The sequence below is a fragment of the Camelus bactrianus genome, chromosome 9, assembly GCF_048773025.1.
Source record: "Camelus bactrianus isolate YW-2024 breed Bactrian camel chromosome 9, ASM4877302v1, whole genome shotgun sequence".
Classification (NCBI taxonomy): Eukaryota; Metazoa; Chordata; class Mammalia; order Artiodactyla; family Camelidae; genus Camelus; species Camelus bactrianus.
This window is the reverse complement of record NC_133547.1, coordinates 42381486-42398676: the sequence shown is the minus strand read 5'-3', so window position 1 is coordinate 42398676 and position 17191 is coordinate 42381486. Positions and strand designations below refer to the sequence as shown.

General features: G+C 38.3%; 1 long non-coding RNA gene across 1 annotated transcript in view; it reads right to left on the bottom strand.

The window, feature by feature from the left end:
- Nucleotides 1-17191, bottom strand: part of LOC141578627 (uncharacterized) — an 83459-nt gene that overhangs the window by 55755 nt on the left and 10513 nt on the right. The window contains exon 2 of the long non-coding RNA XR_012509176.1: nt 15431-15514. This is a non-coding gene — a long non-coding RNA (uncharacterized LOC141578627). The remainder of the gene's footprint in view (nt 1-15430; nt 15515-17191) is intronic.

The following is a 17191-nucleotide window of genomic DNA, read 5'->3' as shown; positions in this document are numbered from 1 at the left end:
GAGGTTGCAATTTTAAGTGGGATTGCCAAGGAATCCCTCACTAGAGAAGGTCACACTTGAGTGAGAACCTAAGGAGGTGTATCAGTCAGACTTCAACCAGAGAAACTTCTAGTTAATGCTTGATTGAACAGCTCAGGACTGTATCCTAGCCAAGTTGACACAAAACTGACCATCACAGGAGGTGAATGAGCTAGGTATGTAAATATCAGGGAGAAGAGTACTCTAGGTAGAGGGAATCCTGGTGTAAAGCCCTGAGTAGAAGCACTCAAGGAGTATTCCAAAGACAGTAAAAAAAAAAAAAAAAGTGCCTAGAGTACAGAGAGTGGCAGGACATGAATTCAGAGAGATAATGGGGAGCCAGAATATGCATAGCTCTGTAAGCCATTATGATCAATCTTCTAATCCATATAGGCCTTTATAAACACTGGCCAGTGGTGGTTTTAATTTTTGAACAACTTTATTGAGATATGAGGGACAATAAGCTGCACATACTTAAACTACACAATGTTTTGATATACATACACTCCAGTGGCACCATCACCACATTCAAGATCGTGAACTTGTCCATCACACCCAAACATTCGCTTCTGCCCTTCTGCAATCTTGTCTGCTGCTTGCCATCAACCTTCTTCTCTTCCCTTAGGCAACTACTGATCTACCTTCTGTCACTGTAGATTAGTCATATTCTCCAGAATTCATGTAAGTGAAATCATACAGAACATATGTGTTTCTGCCTATCTTCTTTCATTCAGCATAATTGAGACTCATGTATGTTGTTGTTTATATCTGTAGTTCATTCCTTTTTATTGCTGAGTAGCATTCTATTGTGTCACTACATTACAATTTGTTTATACATTCAAGTGTTGATGGAAATTTGTGTTTGTAATGGTTAATTTTCTATGTCAGCTTGACTGGGCTAAGGGATGCCCAGGTAGCTGGTAAAACATTATTTCTAAGTGTGTTTGTGAGGGTGTCTCTTGAAGAGATTAGCATTTGAATCAGTAGAGTAAGTAAAGATCACCCTTCACTCACGTGAGTGGGCACAATCCAATCCATTGAGGGCCTTAAGAGAACGAAAAGGTAAAGGGGTGAATTCACTTGCTCTGGCTTGAGCTGAGACACCCAGCTTTCCCTGCCCTTGGACATCAGAGCTCCTGATTCTTGGGCTTTTGGACTCAAACTGGACTCTTACCCCCATCCCTCCCCATTCTCAGGCCTTTGGGCTCAGACTGAACTACACTACCAGCTTCTGGCTTCACTGGTTCTCCAGCTGTCCTCACTTAAGACCATAACAGGGTCATAATTCTACCTAACATGATACAAAATCTTGCCAATAGCAGATCGTGGGACTTCTTGGGGTCCATAACCATGTGAACCAATTCCTATAATAAACTTAAACTGACATCTACCTATATACTATTAGTTCTGTTTCTCTGAAGAACTCAGTGCTATTTCCAGTTAGTGGATATTACAAATAAAGTTGCTATGAACATCTGTGTGTATGCCTGCACATGGACGTACGCTTTGATTTCTCTTGGGTCAATACCTAGGGGTGGAATAAGAAGCTTTAGGTTTCAGGTTTTCACATTTAACTCTATGGTCCATTTTGAGTTGATTTCTGTGTATGATAATGAGGTACTAGAAGAATTTTATTTATTTACATACGGATATCCAATTATTTCAGAACCATTTATTGAATGACTGTCCTTTCACAGAAATGCCTTTGCACCCTTGTTAAAAATTTATTGTATACATATATTTCTAGACTCTCTTTTCTGTTCCATCAATTGGTTTAGCTATCTTTACATCAATACCACACTATCCCAATTATTGTAGCTTTATAAATTTTGAATCGGGTAGTTAAGTCCTACAACTTTGTTCATATTCTTCAAGTTATTGTCTATTCTAATGTTAGGCTTTTTTTTTTTAACTTAGTAGGAATTTTAGAATCAGCCTATCAATTTCTGTGAAAAAAAAAAAGTTTGAAGAGGATTTTGACTAGGATTGCATTGACTCCATTGATAAATTTGGGGAGAACTGCATTATTAACCATTCTGAATTTTCTAATCAATGGACACCGTATATCTCTCTATTTTATTTAGAACTTCTTTGATTTCTCTCAGTAATGTTTTATAGTTTTCAGTGCACAGGTCTTACAAATCTTTTGTCAGATTTATTCCAAAGTTTTAAATGTGTTTTGGTGCTACTGAAAATAGTACTGCTTTTCAAAATTTCTACTTCCAATGCCCAATGCTAATTCTATATGAAATAGAATTGATTTTTGTATATTGGTCTTGTGTCCCACAAACTTGCTAACCTTAATTTTTAGTTTTAATAGACTTTATTTTTAAGGTTCCAAAGGATTTTCGGTGGAGTTGACCATGTTGTCTGTGAATAAGATAATCTGCTTTACTCCTTTCTTTCCAATCTTGATGGTCTTACACTATTTTCTTGCCTTATTGCATTGATGAGAACCTCCATTAATATTCTAAACCAAAGTGCTGAGAGTGGACATCCTTGCCTTGCTCCTGATCTTAGGCATAACCATTCAATCCAAAGTATGATGTTAGCTGGGAGTTTTCTTTCCATAGATGCCTTTTACCAGGAAGTTCCTTTCCATTCTTATCTTGCCGACCATTTTTATCAGTAACAGATTCTGGATTCATATCTTCTGTTCCTACTGTAATGGTACTTTTTAATCTCTAATCTGTTAATACAATTAATTACATTAATTGATTTTCAAACATTAAACCAACATTGTACTCCAGGATAAACCCCACTTGCTCATGATGTACGATCCTTCTATATTATTGGATTTGCTAAACTTTTGTTAAGAATTATTATATTGATATAATGAGGAATATTAGTCTGTAATTATTTCTTCTTATAATGCCTTTGTCTGGTTTTGGTATCAGGATATTTCCTGTTTCATAGAATGAACTGTGAAGTATATCCTAGGGTTCAATCTTCTAAAAGTTTGTGTGTAACTGGTATTATTTTTCACTAAATGTGCAATAGAATTCACCACTGAAACCATCTGGGCTTGAAGTTTCCTTTGTGGGAAGGATTTTAATTATAAGTTGAATTTATAGGGCTACTAAGGTTACCTTTTTATTTCTTTTCTGAGTGAGCTTTGATACTTTTGTCATTCAAGAGATTTATCTGTTGTATCTAAGTTGTCAAATGCGTTGACAAAAAATTGTTAGTAATACTCTCATTACCCTTTTCATAGCTATAGGATCTGTGGTGATGTCTTCTCTCATTGCTGATATTGATAAATTATGTCTTATCTATTTCTTTCTGATCAATTTGGAGAGCGATTTACCAGCTTTATTCATCTTCTTATATTGGAGGGTGCTGAGCAGAGGAGTGACATGGTATGATTTACATGTAGCACTATTACTCTGGCTTCTTGATCTAAAATACAATGTAAGAAAACAGTATGCTACTGGCACAAAAAAAGACACATAGATCAATGGAACAGAACAGAAAGTCCAGAAATAAACCCACATACCTATGGTGAATTAACTACAACAAAGGAGGCAGGAATATACAATGGAGAAAAGACATTCTCTTCAACAAGTGGTGCCAGGAAAACCAGACAGCCAAATGTAAAACAGTGAAAGTAGAACATTCCCTCACACCATACACAAAAATAAACTCAAAATGTTTTAAAGACCTAAATATAAGACATGAAACCATAAAACTCCTAGAAGAGACCATAGGCATAACACTCTTTGACATAAATCACAGCAATACTTTCTTGGATTAGTCTCCCAAGGCAAAAGAAATAAAAGCAAAAATAAACAAATCAGACCTACCTAAACTTAAAAGCTTTTGCACAGCAAAGGAAACCATCAACGAAATGAAAAGACAACCTTTAGAATCGGAGAAAATATTTTCAAATGATGCAACTAGCAAGGGGCTAATATCCAGAATAAATGAACAGCTCACACAATTCATTATCAAAAAACCCCAAAGGATCCAATTTAAAAATGGGCAGAAGACTTGAATAGACATTTTTTTCCAAAGAAGACATACAGAAGACTAAGAGGCATGTGAAAAGATGCTCAGCATTGCCAATTATTAGAGAAATGCAAATCAAAATTACAATGAGGTATCTATCACCTCACACCTGTCAGAATGGTTATCATCAAAAAGTCTACAAATAACAAATGTTGGAGAGGATGTGGTGGAAAGGGAGCCCTTTGCACACTATCAGTGGGAATGTAAATTGGTACAGCCACTGTACCAGCATAGATGTAAACAGTATGGAGGTTCCTCCAAAAACTAAAAATAGGACTACTAAATGATCCAGCAATTCCACTTCCTAATATAAATATATACCCAGAAAAATATGAAAACACTAATTCAAAAAGTTACATGTACCCCAATGTTCATAGCAGCACTATTTACAGTAGCCAAGACATGGAAGCAACGCAAGTGCTCGACAATAGGTGACTGGATTAAGAATATGTGCTACACACACACACACACAATGGAATATCACTTGTCCATAAAAAAGAATGAAATACTGCCATTTGCAGCAATGTGGATGGACTCAGAATATTATGCTTAGTGAAATAATTCAGACAGAGAAAGCCAAATACTATATGATATCACTTATATATGGAATCTAAAAAATAATACAAATGAAAGTATATGCAAAACAGAAACAGATTCACAGACATGAAAAACAAACTTGTGGTTACCAAAGGGGAGAGGGAAGTGGGGAGGGACAAATTAGGGGTATAGGATTAACAAACACACTATATATAAAATAGATAAGCAACAAGGATTTACTGTATAGCACAGGGAATTATACCCATTATCTTGAAATAATCTATAATGGAATATAATCTGCAAAAATTCTAAATTATGCTGTATACCTAAAACTAACACAATATTGTAAGTCAACTATACTTCAATAAAAAGTAATCTGTAGTTTGACATACACAAAAATATAAAATAAAATAGAATGTAGAAGAGGACAAGAAAAACAGGGAGACCAATTCAAAGGGTAATAAAATAACCCAAGGGAGAGATAATGGTGATAGAGGCTAGGCTATTAGCAGTGAAAATGATAAGTGGTCAGATTTTCAATATATTTTGATGGTAGGATAGATAGGATTTGCTGATCACAGAAATCAGATTATGAAATAAAGAGAAGAATCAAGTATTGCTCCAGGTTTTTGGCCTGAACAACTGAAAAAAACTGTCATTTACTGAGAAAAGAAGGAAAGGTTTTGGAAATGGGAGAGTAAGAGCCCGGTTTTAGATATGTCAAATTTGAAGTATCTGTTAAATTTCCAAGGAGGCAGCAGACTGTCTCATTTGGAGTTCAGAGGAGAGGCTTGGACTGTTGATACAAAATTTGAGTCATCAACATAAAAATAGCATCAAAATTTGAGGTCTTTGGGAAGCAGACTTCAGTTATCAAGATATTTGACAGAGAACATCCCTGGTTCAACACCTCTGGAGGGCAGGAGGAAGCAGGACTGGGCAGAGGGAGCTGAGCCACAACACAGGCCTGAGAGCCTCGGCTGATTCCATGGGGAGCTCTGGAGCTGAAATGGCCTGTCAGAGTGTCCTGTGTGAGGTTAAACAGCAAGCCCTTTATACTCTTGCCCCAACCAGTTACTGAACATTGACCATCCCCAGACAGACATGGCCTTGGGCAAGGTGGCTCTGTGTAGCTGAAGCAACACCTGAAAGGGCTGACAGCTGAAGGTTGTCCACTGATGGTACCCTTAGTAGCTGGGGCAAAAGTCCTTCCTTGAAGGGGTATCTGGGTGGTGCAGCACAGCATTCACCACTGATGGTATTTAAAATCCTAAGACTGTGAGCTCACCAAGAAAGCGATGCAGTTAAAGAAGAGGTACAACGGCAGGGATCTGGGGCAGTTTTAGGGATCAGAGGAATGAGAAGGAAAACAGCAGAAGGTATTAGGAGAAGCAGCTAGTGAAGTAAGAAAAAAGACGAGTGAGTGTGAGATCCTGGAAGCCAAGTCAAGAAAGTACCACCACCACCACCGCCACCACCACCACCAAGTACTACCACTATTTCTACCACTACTGCTGCTGCTAAGACTACTGTCCTTAATACATTTTAATCTTCACAGCACTACGAATTAGATGACATTATCATTATCCCCAGGTTACAATGACAAACTCGAGGCACAGAGTTTGAAGGTCTTTCTCAAGGTTACACAGTTTTAGTGGTGGTGGAGCTGGGATTTTGAACTTGCGTTTGCTCAAGAGCCCACACTCCTGACTGCCTTACCACCTGGACTCCAGAGAACTTTGTGACACGCTGCCAACAGGTGAAGTAAAAAGGCCAAGAAGCGACCATCGAATTTGGCAATGTGAACTTAGCAAAGGCAGTTTGGGCGGAATATGGGCGTGAAAGAGTGAAGAGAGTAAATTCAAACATAGTACTATTCACAGGGTATTGAAATTACCCATTTAGTTGTTTATCTCCCTGAATAAACATACTAGGGAATGGGACTGTGCTTTGTTTGCTTATATATAGAATCCAGCTCATAGTAGGTGCTTAACAGATAGACATTGAATGAACACAGGTTTATTTGTTCACTTACTTTTTTATTCAACAACAAAATTAATTCCTTTGTCTCCACTCCATTGTGTGTCCTCTTGACAGAATCCAATCCTACAAAAGCTAGTTGAATCACTAATATGTTGAGAGGAGGATATGCAAATCTCTGTGTTTCTGGAGTCTGTGTGTGTGTGCGCGTGCGCACGCATGAGCAGGCACACGGGTCTGTAGGTGATGAGTGCATTTGGAGGTGCAGAGATCTTCTCAGCCAGGCCTCTTTGGTAGATGCCATTCCATTTCTTCCAACTTGGGACTTGAGAAAGCAGCATGGAAGGCCAGGAGTTAACATACTGGGTGTATTTCCCCTTTTTCTCAGTCCTCCAATAATAAACTTTAACTTCATTAGAAAAGAAGCCAAATAATCGTGCCTGCTCCTTCACCTCTGGAACGACTTTCCCCGGGCCTGGAGCTGTGTGAAACCACCTTTACTTAGACAGACGTAACTGCTGCTGGCTGGTGGAAGCTGCACCTCCTTTGAGGCCCCTGCTCTGTGCCTGCTGTAGGAGCTGCTTCCTACAAGGGCTGGACAAGGGGCTGAAGGAAATGGCCCAGCTCTGCATTTCTCCTTGGATGTTCTCCTTGCCATTTGGCTGCAGTGGTTTCCAGTGACTAATGAAGTGACTGGTTAAAGCTTACTTTTCAATCAAAAAATCACTTAATTCCAGCAAATAGTAAAGAGATACGGAAGAGGGAGGAACAGTGATCAAACTCATTTAAGTACTAAGTTTCCTCTGCAGAAAATCAAATTGCTTGACAGAGGGAAGTGGCTTTTTCTTTTACGATCAAACCAGTTTGGAGTTTTTCCCTTACAGTAGCTGGCCAGGAAATAAAAAAATGGGCCCACTGGGCACCAGCTTCAGACAGCCATACACCAGATGGCAGATGGCACAAGGGGAGAGACAGCGGCTTGACAGACTTGGGTTACAACCTGGCTGTGACACTTACTAACTGTTTGACTTTAAGCCAGTTACTTAACATCCTGAACCTGGGTCCTGACCCATACAATAGAAAGGAGAGACAGGTTAATAACTTTGTAAAATTTGAGTAACGGTTAGAGAAAAAGGCATATGAACTCTTCGTATGCAACAGGCACGTAATAAATACTTATTGTTGTCATGTGTCTCTGGTTTGTGGGCTGAGTGTGAGCAGACCTATCTGTGAGTATGCGGAGCAGAATCTATGACACGTGTGAGGGACAGGGTAAGTGCACGGTGCTGGAGGGTGAGCGGGCGGAGTGCGGCTCCATCAGTGGAGCTCTGAGCATCTGTGTGGCCATGATCTTTCTGTAGGTGAAGAAGCCCACATTCTCCATCCTTCTTGTAGCATCTCCAGACAGGCTTGGGAGGAAACCTCAGAGGGGATTCTTCAAGGGTTGTCTGGGAATTGTGGGGCATGCTGCCCCTTCCCTCATAGCAGCAACAGGCCTCAGGCCCCATTGTCATGCCTCCATCAGTTCCTGGTGGCTCCTTGAAAAGACTTCAAAGGAGAAACTTCAGACCAGGAAACTTACTTGCCATTCAGATTTTTAAATCTTGATGACATAACCCTAAAGAACATGTCTGTGAATGATAATTAGTCTCTAGAGAGGAAGAGAGAGAAGAGAAGAGAGACACAGAGCTGTAGACAGCAGAACCAGCAGGGGAAACAGGTGAAGCTGGAAAAGACAAAGGAGTAACAGTAAAACGTCAGTAAGCAGAAGGAGAGATGGAACTGGTGGAGGTGGGGATGTGACAGGCACTTTGATAATGAGGCGTGACTGGAAGGTAACTGGCCAGGCTCTCCCCCCAACCTTTCCTGCTGGCACCCCTCACCCTCAGTCACTCATGTCTGAACTCCCTATTCCAACATTCTAGCAGGAAGCACAAGAAACAAGTATTTGTTTAGTACTGGAAATATTAATACTATCTCATTTAATTCTCATAATGAGGTAGGTGTGTAGGTAGTAAGGTACTTAGGTACTATTATCTCTGTAGGTGAGGAAATGGAGAATCCAAGGGATCACACAGCTGTAGGTGCTGGAGTGAGGACTGACATCCTGTCTCCTGGCAACGGGCCAGACTCTTGCTATCCCTTGGCCTTGAAAGCTTGGTTTGTTGTCATCAAATTGATTCAATCATCATTTTATTCTGATTATCAAAGACAATGCTTGCCAGAAGATATAAAGAAATAAAGAAGACTAGGAAAAGAAAAGAAAAATTGCTTGAGAAACATAGTGATCTCTATTTTTCTTTTTTATGTTTACTGTACAACTTTGGTAAGGTGGGGGAAAAGTTGGAAAAAATTTAATTTTAATAAACCAAATTATCCTTCCTCCCAGCAACTTCCTCTAGTCTCCCCTTCCCTACCTCTCTGGACAGCCTCGTCATGAATTTCAATCAGAGAGGAATCATGTACTTCCTTGTGCTGGGAAGTCTCCCCTCAAATGTCTGGGATCTTTCCTCTCTTCTCACCCAGAGCAGTGGCATGTCCTTGTAGATGGCAAGGAGGGATGAACCACAAAAATATCAACGGAGACGCCGGGGAGGAGGGGACTCCCTAGAAAGGGATGGATATTAAGCGCTGCTGTTAGGTACTTAAATGTCACTTGAGGCAGTGGAGGCAGGAGAAAATATGCTGCCAAGTATTGGTCAGGTTGTGACACCCGACAGGACGCTCATATCTCAGACAAGCTCGAGCCAAAGAGGAATTTATTAGCTCACGTACTAAAAAAGCCCAGCGGCACCCTCATTTCAGGCAAATCTGGATCAAGGACTCAAAGGATGTCATCATAACTCACTTTCTCTCCCTATCTCATCCGTGCTTTCCTCTGTACTGGCTTCATTCTCATACTGGCTGATCCCATGCTGGGGCAAGTTGGCTGCCACCCATCCTAGGCTTCCATCTTTTTTACTTTCAGATCTAGAGGCAGCGAAAGCCCTAAAATTGAGTCTCATTGGCTCTAATTGGTCTAACTCAAGTCACATGGTCATCCTTAAATCAGCCAATGCAGTCAAGGAGATATTTTATCAGTCAGAGATGCCTTTGAGTGCAAACAACAGAGAACTCGATAAAGCAAAGTGTAGTTCGTGCCCCTTGCGTAGAAAGGTATGCGGGATAGCGTCACTGCTGATGATTCAGTGGATTGACATTTTTGATAGTTCTTTGGCCTTTTCTTCATGATTGCAAGATGGCTGCTGCAGTTCCAAAAAATCATATTCTGGTACTAGGCAGGAAAAAAGACACTATGGGCAGCAAATGTCACTCTTTGGGGAAGGCAATCTTTCCCAAAAGTGCCCAGCAGACTTCTGCTCTTGGCTCACTGATCATAACTGGGTCACAAGGCTACCCCTACCCTCAAGGGAGGCTGGGGAGCCAAGTATTTGCTCGTCTAGACTCCCCAGTTGAGTTAGACTGGGAAGAAGGGGTTTGAGAATGAGCATTAGGTTGGCCAATTAATGGATCTGCCATAAATGTAATGCTCTGATTGGCCAGGCCTGGTTTGCAAGTCCACTTCTGGAACTGGGGTGGACTCGTCTCTCCCAGGACCAACGGACTGAGCATGACAGAGGAAGACTGGGTGCTATAAGCATAAAAGGAGGAATGGATAACCAGTCAGGCAAGAATTGGGGGGTATAGCTCAAGTGGTAGAGCGCATGCTTAGCAAGCACTACTAGGTCCTGGGTTCAATCCCCACTACCTCCATCCAAAAAACAAAAGACAAACTAATAATAAGTAAAGACCTAATGATCTCCACCCCAAAAAAAATTTTTTTTAATTAAAAATGAAAAACTAGTCAGGCAAGAATAAAAGCTATCCATTATATATGTTTAAGGCCGACTTGTGATCTGGCCTCCTCAGAAGTACACAGGATCTATCACCAGCCCTAAGGAAGCAGAAGTTACCAGTGTTTACCTCAGCATTATCTTAGGTAACGTTTCAGGTTCCTTTCAATTCTAAAAGGTGAGGTAGCTACAATTGCATGAACACCTCCAATTTATTTGGTAATAGTTCACTTAAAAACTTCCTTTTTCTCTCTTCCTTTCCTCACTCAGAGCATGTTGGTATGTCAAGCACTACCCATTTTGTTTAGGAGGCTGTATTCAGATTAAGTAACTTATGCTGAGAATTAGTGTTAGATGCTTCTGCACAGATTATTTTATGAAGTGCTTACCACAGCAACCCATTTCCTGATGAGGAAATTGAGGTTAGACGACTTGTTCAAGGCCATGTGACCCATATGTTCCAAGTTAAGTGTCTCCTCACTCCAAGAATACCCCACCACAACTGCAGCCCGACCTCCTCAGGGCTGCCTGGGCCCATTCCAGTGGAATCAGGTCACTGGGGCAGTTTTTGAGTATTCCAGAAACTTTCTTTCCCTCCTTGTAAAAGTGACTGAAGTACCGATTACTGCTGGACTGAAGGCCCTGAGCCTCTCCCAGGGGCAATCCTCACCTTAATTTAAGTGTGGTTATTTAGGATGCCTTGCATGGGTTTTGTGACTTTTTCCAGCTGGATTCTCCAAGGAGTTCCAACTAGCCTAGTGCCCTGAAGCAAAACAAGCACTGGCCCCCCCAGCTTCTGACAATCCTCAGGGTGGTGGTGCCCTCCATAATGTGCAAAGAAACAGAACTGCTTCCTGCCACCACAGCAGATAGCACAGAGCAGGGTGTTCCCAGGGAGAGATCAGAAAGACTAATGTGTCAAGCCTGCTGGGCCTGGCTGCCAGGGGCCTCCTCTGATTCCTGAGTGTGGCATTCCAGGGTGGGGGTAGGAGTGCATTTTCCTAATTCCTTCCTTGGCAGAAACTCAGCTCTCTGAATAGAGCTGCTTCTGCCACTGCTGTGCACATAATATAAACTTCTTTTTAATGTATGTGTGGTTGACTAGGTAGATGGTAGCTCCTTTCTAAAAATCCAGATCGTAAAATTGTACAGATGAGTAGATAATACAGTACACTCAATCAATGTATAATGCTCATCTCTTTGGGAGAAATTTTCTTCACATTGCAATGATCGGTTGTACAATAACCAGCAAACACTTACAGACACTTTTAGTATTTATTGTTAGTTGGGGAAGTTATGCTCAACTATTACAAATATGAAAAAAAAAATCTGAACTCTTATTAGATACTATTTTGATTCCAATTTAAAATGAAAAATGTCTAACATACTTTCTTCCAGCTTTAGAATTAAAGTCTTTGAAGAGTGACCTAAATAACAACCTGAGTTATTTTTTAAACCTGCTACTGTTTGTGACTACTTCTTTTGATCAATCATCAATCATTTTAATACTGTGCAAGCAAAATAAAACGGAGAAATAAATTACTATGCAATATTCCAATTTCAAAATTATCTATTTATAATGATCAAAAGTTTACCCTGGTAAAGTCACTGACCTTAATAAGTTAATATTACAAATCATATGTATAAAATATATTCATTTAAGTTTTCCTGAAAAGAAAAATACTATCAACAAATATTGAGCTCTAGTTAGTGACATGTATGCTGAACTACTGAGAGAGAGGTTTATTGACATTTGCAATTTCCTTTGAAAGATATATGCACACTGATGTTCACTGCAGCAGTACTTACAATAGCCAAGAAATGGAAACAACGCAAGTGTCCATCAACAGATGAATGAACAAGAAGATGTGGTATGTATACACAATGGAATATTACTCAGCCATAAAGAAATGAAATCTTGCCATTTGCAACAACATGGATGATATAGGGGGTAACTTATTAAGTGAAATAAGCCAGAAAGACAAAGACAAATACTGTATGTTATCAGTTATATGTGAAATCTGAAAAATAAAACAAATGAATAAATATAAGAAAAGAGAAACAGAATCACATATACAGAGGTCAAACTAGTGGTTACCACTCGGGAGAGGGAAGTGGGTAGGGGAGGAAGAGGGGTAGGGAATCAAGAAGTACAAACTACTATGTACAAAATAAATAAGCTACAAGGATATATTGTATAGCACAAGGAATATAGCCAATATTTTATAATAACCTTAAATGGAGTATAATCTACAAAAATATTGGATCACTATGTGGTACACCTGAAACTAATATAATATTGTACATCAACTATATTTCAATTAAAAAAGAATGTATATGATGTCAAATAGGCACATGAAAAGGTACTAAACATCATCAGTCATCAAGAAAATGTAAATTAAAACCACAATTAGGGACCATTTCCTATGCATCAGAATGGCCACAGTAAAAAAACTCTAACAATGTCAAATGATAGCGAGAATATGGAACAACTTGACCTGTCATACATTGCTGGTAAAACAGTACAACACTTTGGAGAACTTAGTAGTTTCTAATAAATTTAAATATACCTTTACCCTATGACCTAATAATTCTACTTTGAGGTATCTACCAAAGAGAACTAAAAGCATATATCTACACAAATACTCACAGCAGTGCTTATTATAAAGGTCCCAAACTGGAAATAAATTAAAAGTACAAGAACAGAAGAATATGTTTAAAAAATTGTGGTGTGAAAGAAATAACTGATAAGCTTTACTTCAATAAAATTAAAAACTTGGCCCTGCAAAAAGCAATCATATCAAGAGAATTAGAAGACAACCACAGACTGGGAGAAAATATTTGCAAAAGACACATCTGACAAAGGACACAAAGAACTCTGAAAATTGAACAATAAGAAAATAACCTGATTTAAAAATGAGCCAAAGACCTTAACACAAAGAAGATATACAAATAGCAAATAAGCATATAAAAAGATGCTCCATATCATATATTATCAGGGAAACGCAAATTAAAACAATAATAAGATACTACAGCACACCTATTAGATCAGCCAAAACCCAGAACTGTGGAGCAACAGGAACTCTTATTCATTGCTGGTGGGAATGCAAAATAGTACAGCCATTTTGGAAGACAGCTTGGTGCTTCCTTACAAAAGTAAACATACTTATACCACACAATCAGGCAATTGTGCTCCTTGATATTTACCCAAAAGAGTTAAAAACTTATATCCATCTAAGAATAAGGTTTAGAGCAGCTTTATTCTTAACTGCTAAAACTTGAAAGCAACCAAAATGTCCTACAGTTGTTGTGTGGATATGTAAACTGTGGTACACCCAGACAGTGGAATATTACTCAGCACTAAAAAGAAATGAGCTGTCAAGCCATGAAAAGACATGGAAGAATTTTAAATGCATATTACTAAGTGAAAGAAGCCAATCTGAAAAGGCTACATATTATATGATTCCAACTATATGACATCATGGAAAAGGCAAAACTACGGAGACACTGGAAAGATCAACGGTTGCCAGGGATTGGAGGGTGGGAGTTGGAGAAGATGAAGAGAACACAGAGGATTTTTTAGAGCAGTGAAAATATTGTGTATGATACTAAAAAGATGGAGACATGTTGTCCAAAACCATAGACTGTACAACACCAGGAATAAATCCTTAGGTCAACTATGAACTTTGGGTGGTTATGATGTGTCAGTGTAAGCTCATCCTTGGTAAAAAAAAAAAAGGTACCACTCTGGTGAGTGATGTTGATAATGGGGAAGGCTATGCATGTGTAGGGGCAGTGGAGATACCGAAAACCTCTTTACCTTCCTCTCAGTTTTCCTGTAAACCTAAAACTGCACTAAAAATTGAAGTCTTGAAAAAATATGTGGTGCATTCATATAATGAAATACTACTCAGCAATTAAAAGGAACATGCTACTGAAGCTATCAACAACATGGGTAAATCTTAGAAATATGCTGAGTAAAAGGAATCAGGCATAGAACAGTTTATTACAATATTATTTCATATATATGAAGTCCAGGACCAGGCTAAACAAATCTATGGGGACAGAAATCAGAAACGTGTTTCCTTGGAAAGAGAGGGAACAGACTGGAATGGACAGGAAGAAACCTCCTGGGGTGACAGCATGGTCTAGATCTTTTTTTTTTTCAGATGGTGGTTGCAGAGGAATATTGTCAAAACTCATTGTATTGATTGCTTTAAGAGCTATATATGGAATTATACCTTTAATGCCTGTTTAAGATGGGGAGGGGAGCAAGAGGCTGGAGGAGAAAACGTGTGATTGCTGTGCTCCAGCAGCTCCTGCCCTCAGCTCCATCTCCACCTTTTCTCTGGTAGCTGCCTAGATTCTGGGGTGTTTTGCTTATTTGTTTTAAATTGGGGGTAGATGAGAAAGAAGACAAATGCATGTGTTTTTACTGGATGTGGAGACTAGCCATGGGAGTACACGTTTGGGTGACTGATGATCCCCGTGGAAGTATTGTTTGAAATGGTGTGTGTTACTGACATCTGCCAATGAGTGTTTGGAGGAATCTGGTGATAAGGGTAGTGCAATCTTCTGCTAATGCAATCTTCTCCTAGAAAAACAAATTTTAATTGCTCTAAAAGTTTTTCCAAGCAATTTTTAGAGTTGGAATAGCATATGTATGTTCAGACCCATCCTCATACCTTTAATATGAAAAATGTAGTTACTCAATAAATGTGATTTTCTGATTTCTTACTTAAACAATGTGACAGCCTCTTCAAATCAACAATGATTCGCTTTTGATGAAATAATCACTACTTTTTAGAGCACCCAGATAATGAAAAGATTAAGCCTCATTTCATTTCGTTTCACACATTTCATTTCATTAGCTACTCTACATGACTTCTATTCCTCTGCTCTCAATCATATTTCTCTTTTAAAACAAGATGGGAGTGTAAATTAGATTCATCATCCTGTTTCTTTCAGCTGTATTTTACCATTAAAAAAATTTTTAAATTTTGCCAAAATAAGCATTGGTTTGAAGATATTTTCTCATATAACATCCAAATTACCTTATTTTTTTTTCCTGCAGAAGCTTCATAACAAGCTGATTTCTCATCTCTTTTTTTCATTCTATCCTCTTCAGATAGTAAAACCTGCAACAACAATAACAACAAAAAACAACCATATAAACCTTAAAATTTTAGTCTAACTTGCATGGGCCCAAAGTCAAAAGAATATAAAATACTTCAAGGTTATCTTTTTGGCCCTGTGTCATTCCTGTTTTTCCACAATATATCACAACTTGTTAGGCATAGCCATAAGCAGTTCATTTTCAGATTATTTACCCAAAACAGCAAAATGACACAGTGCTCTAACAGGTCTTAAAAAGGAAAGAAAGCTCTGCAATTAAGTAAGTTTCAGTTAATACACTTACGTATTTTGGACTACAGTGATAAAATTTATAATCATGACCAATGTGTAATATTTCAGTGCCTGACAAAATGCTAGTAATATCCTAATGGATTAAATTACATACAGAAAACTTTGCTAATTTGAAGTATATGAAAAGGGATGCAAGGAAAGAATTTTATGTGAGCTCATTTATCTTTATTAAATAATAATAAGGAATTCGTCAACTTTACCAGAAGAGGAAGAAGATGAGGAGGAAAAGAAGAGAAAGACAGGAAGGGGAAGAGGAGAGAGGAAGGGAAGAGGCAGAGGGAGAGAAGGACAGGTAGCAGGAAGAAGGGAAGGCGGAAGAGGGAGAAAATGGGGAGTGAAAAGAATTAGAGATAAAGTGACAAACAGAGAAGATCTAAAATAAAAACTCAAACTCTGAAAGGAAATTTTAAGTGTGGGGATTAGGTGAAGGTACAGATGGTATAAGAAGTTAGGTGATGGATAACCTGGGAGTTTATCATACTATTCTATTTACTTTGTATGTGTTTGAAATATTCCATAATAAAAGATTTTTCAAAAAAGAAATCAAATAATGTAATTTACCATATTAACAGAATTAAGGAGACAAAGCATGTAATTATCTCAGTAAATACACAGATTGCATTTCATAAAATTTAACACTTGTTCATGATAAAAAAAACTCTCTCAGCAAACTGAAATTTGAAAGGAAATTCATTGATCTGATAAGGCTGTATATAAAATCTTATAGCAGACATCAAATATAATGGTGAAATATTTAACACTTTCCTCTAAAGTTGAAACAAAGCAAAGATGCCCATTCTAATCTCTACTATTTACCACTGTACTGGTGGTCTTACCCAGTACAGTAAGGCAAGTAAAAGGAAAGGGGAAAAAAATTGTAAGAAAAAAGTAAAACTTTCTTTTTTGCAGGTAACATGATTGTGTACACAGAAAATCCAAGAAAATCTACAAATAAATTACCAGAAATAACAAGTGAATCTGGTAAGGTTACAATATGCGAATTCAACATGCAAAATGAAATTTATTTCTACTAGCAATGAACAATTCAAAAATTAAAATAAAACTATACTGTTTTAAAATAACTATTTTAAAATAATAATTTTAATAAAACTGTGCAAAACTTCTATATTAAAACAAGACATTGCTGAAAGAGACTAAAGGAGACCTAAACAGAGGAAGAAATATACCACATTCATGAATTAAGACTTAATATTGTTAAGATGACAATTCTCACCAATTGTTCTATAGAGTCAATGCAATCCCAATTAAAATCCCCAGAGGGCTTTTTTGTTATTGAAATTGAAAACTTACTTTAAAATCTATATGGAAATGGATGGGACTCAGAATAGCTAAAACAATCCTAAAGAAGGTAGCAAAGCTCTAGGGCA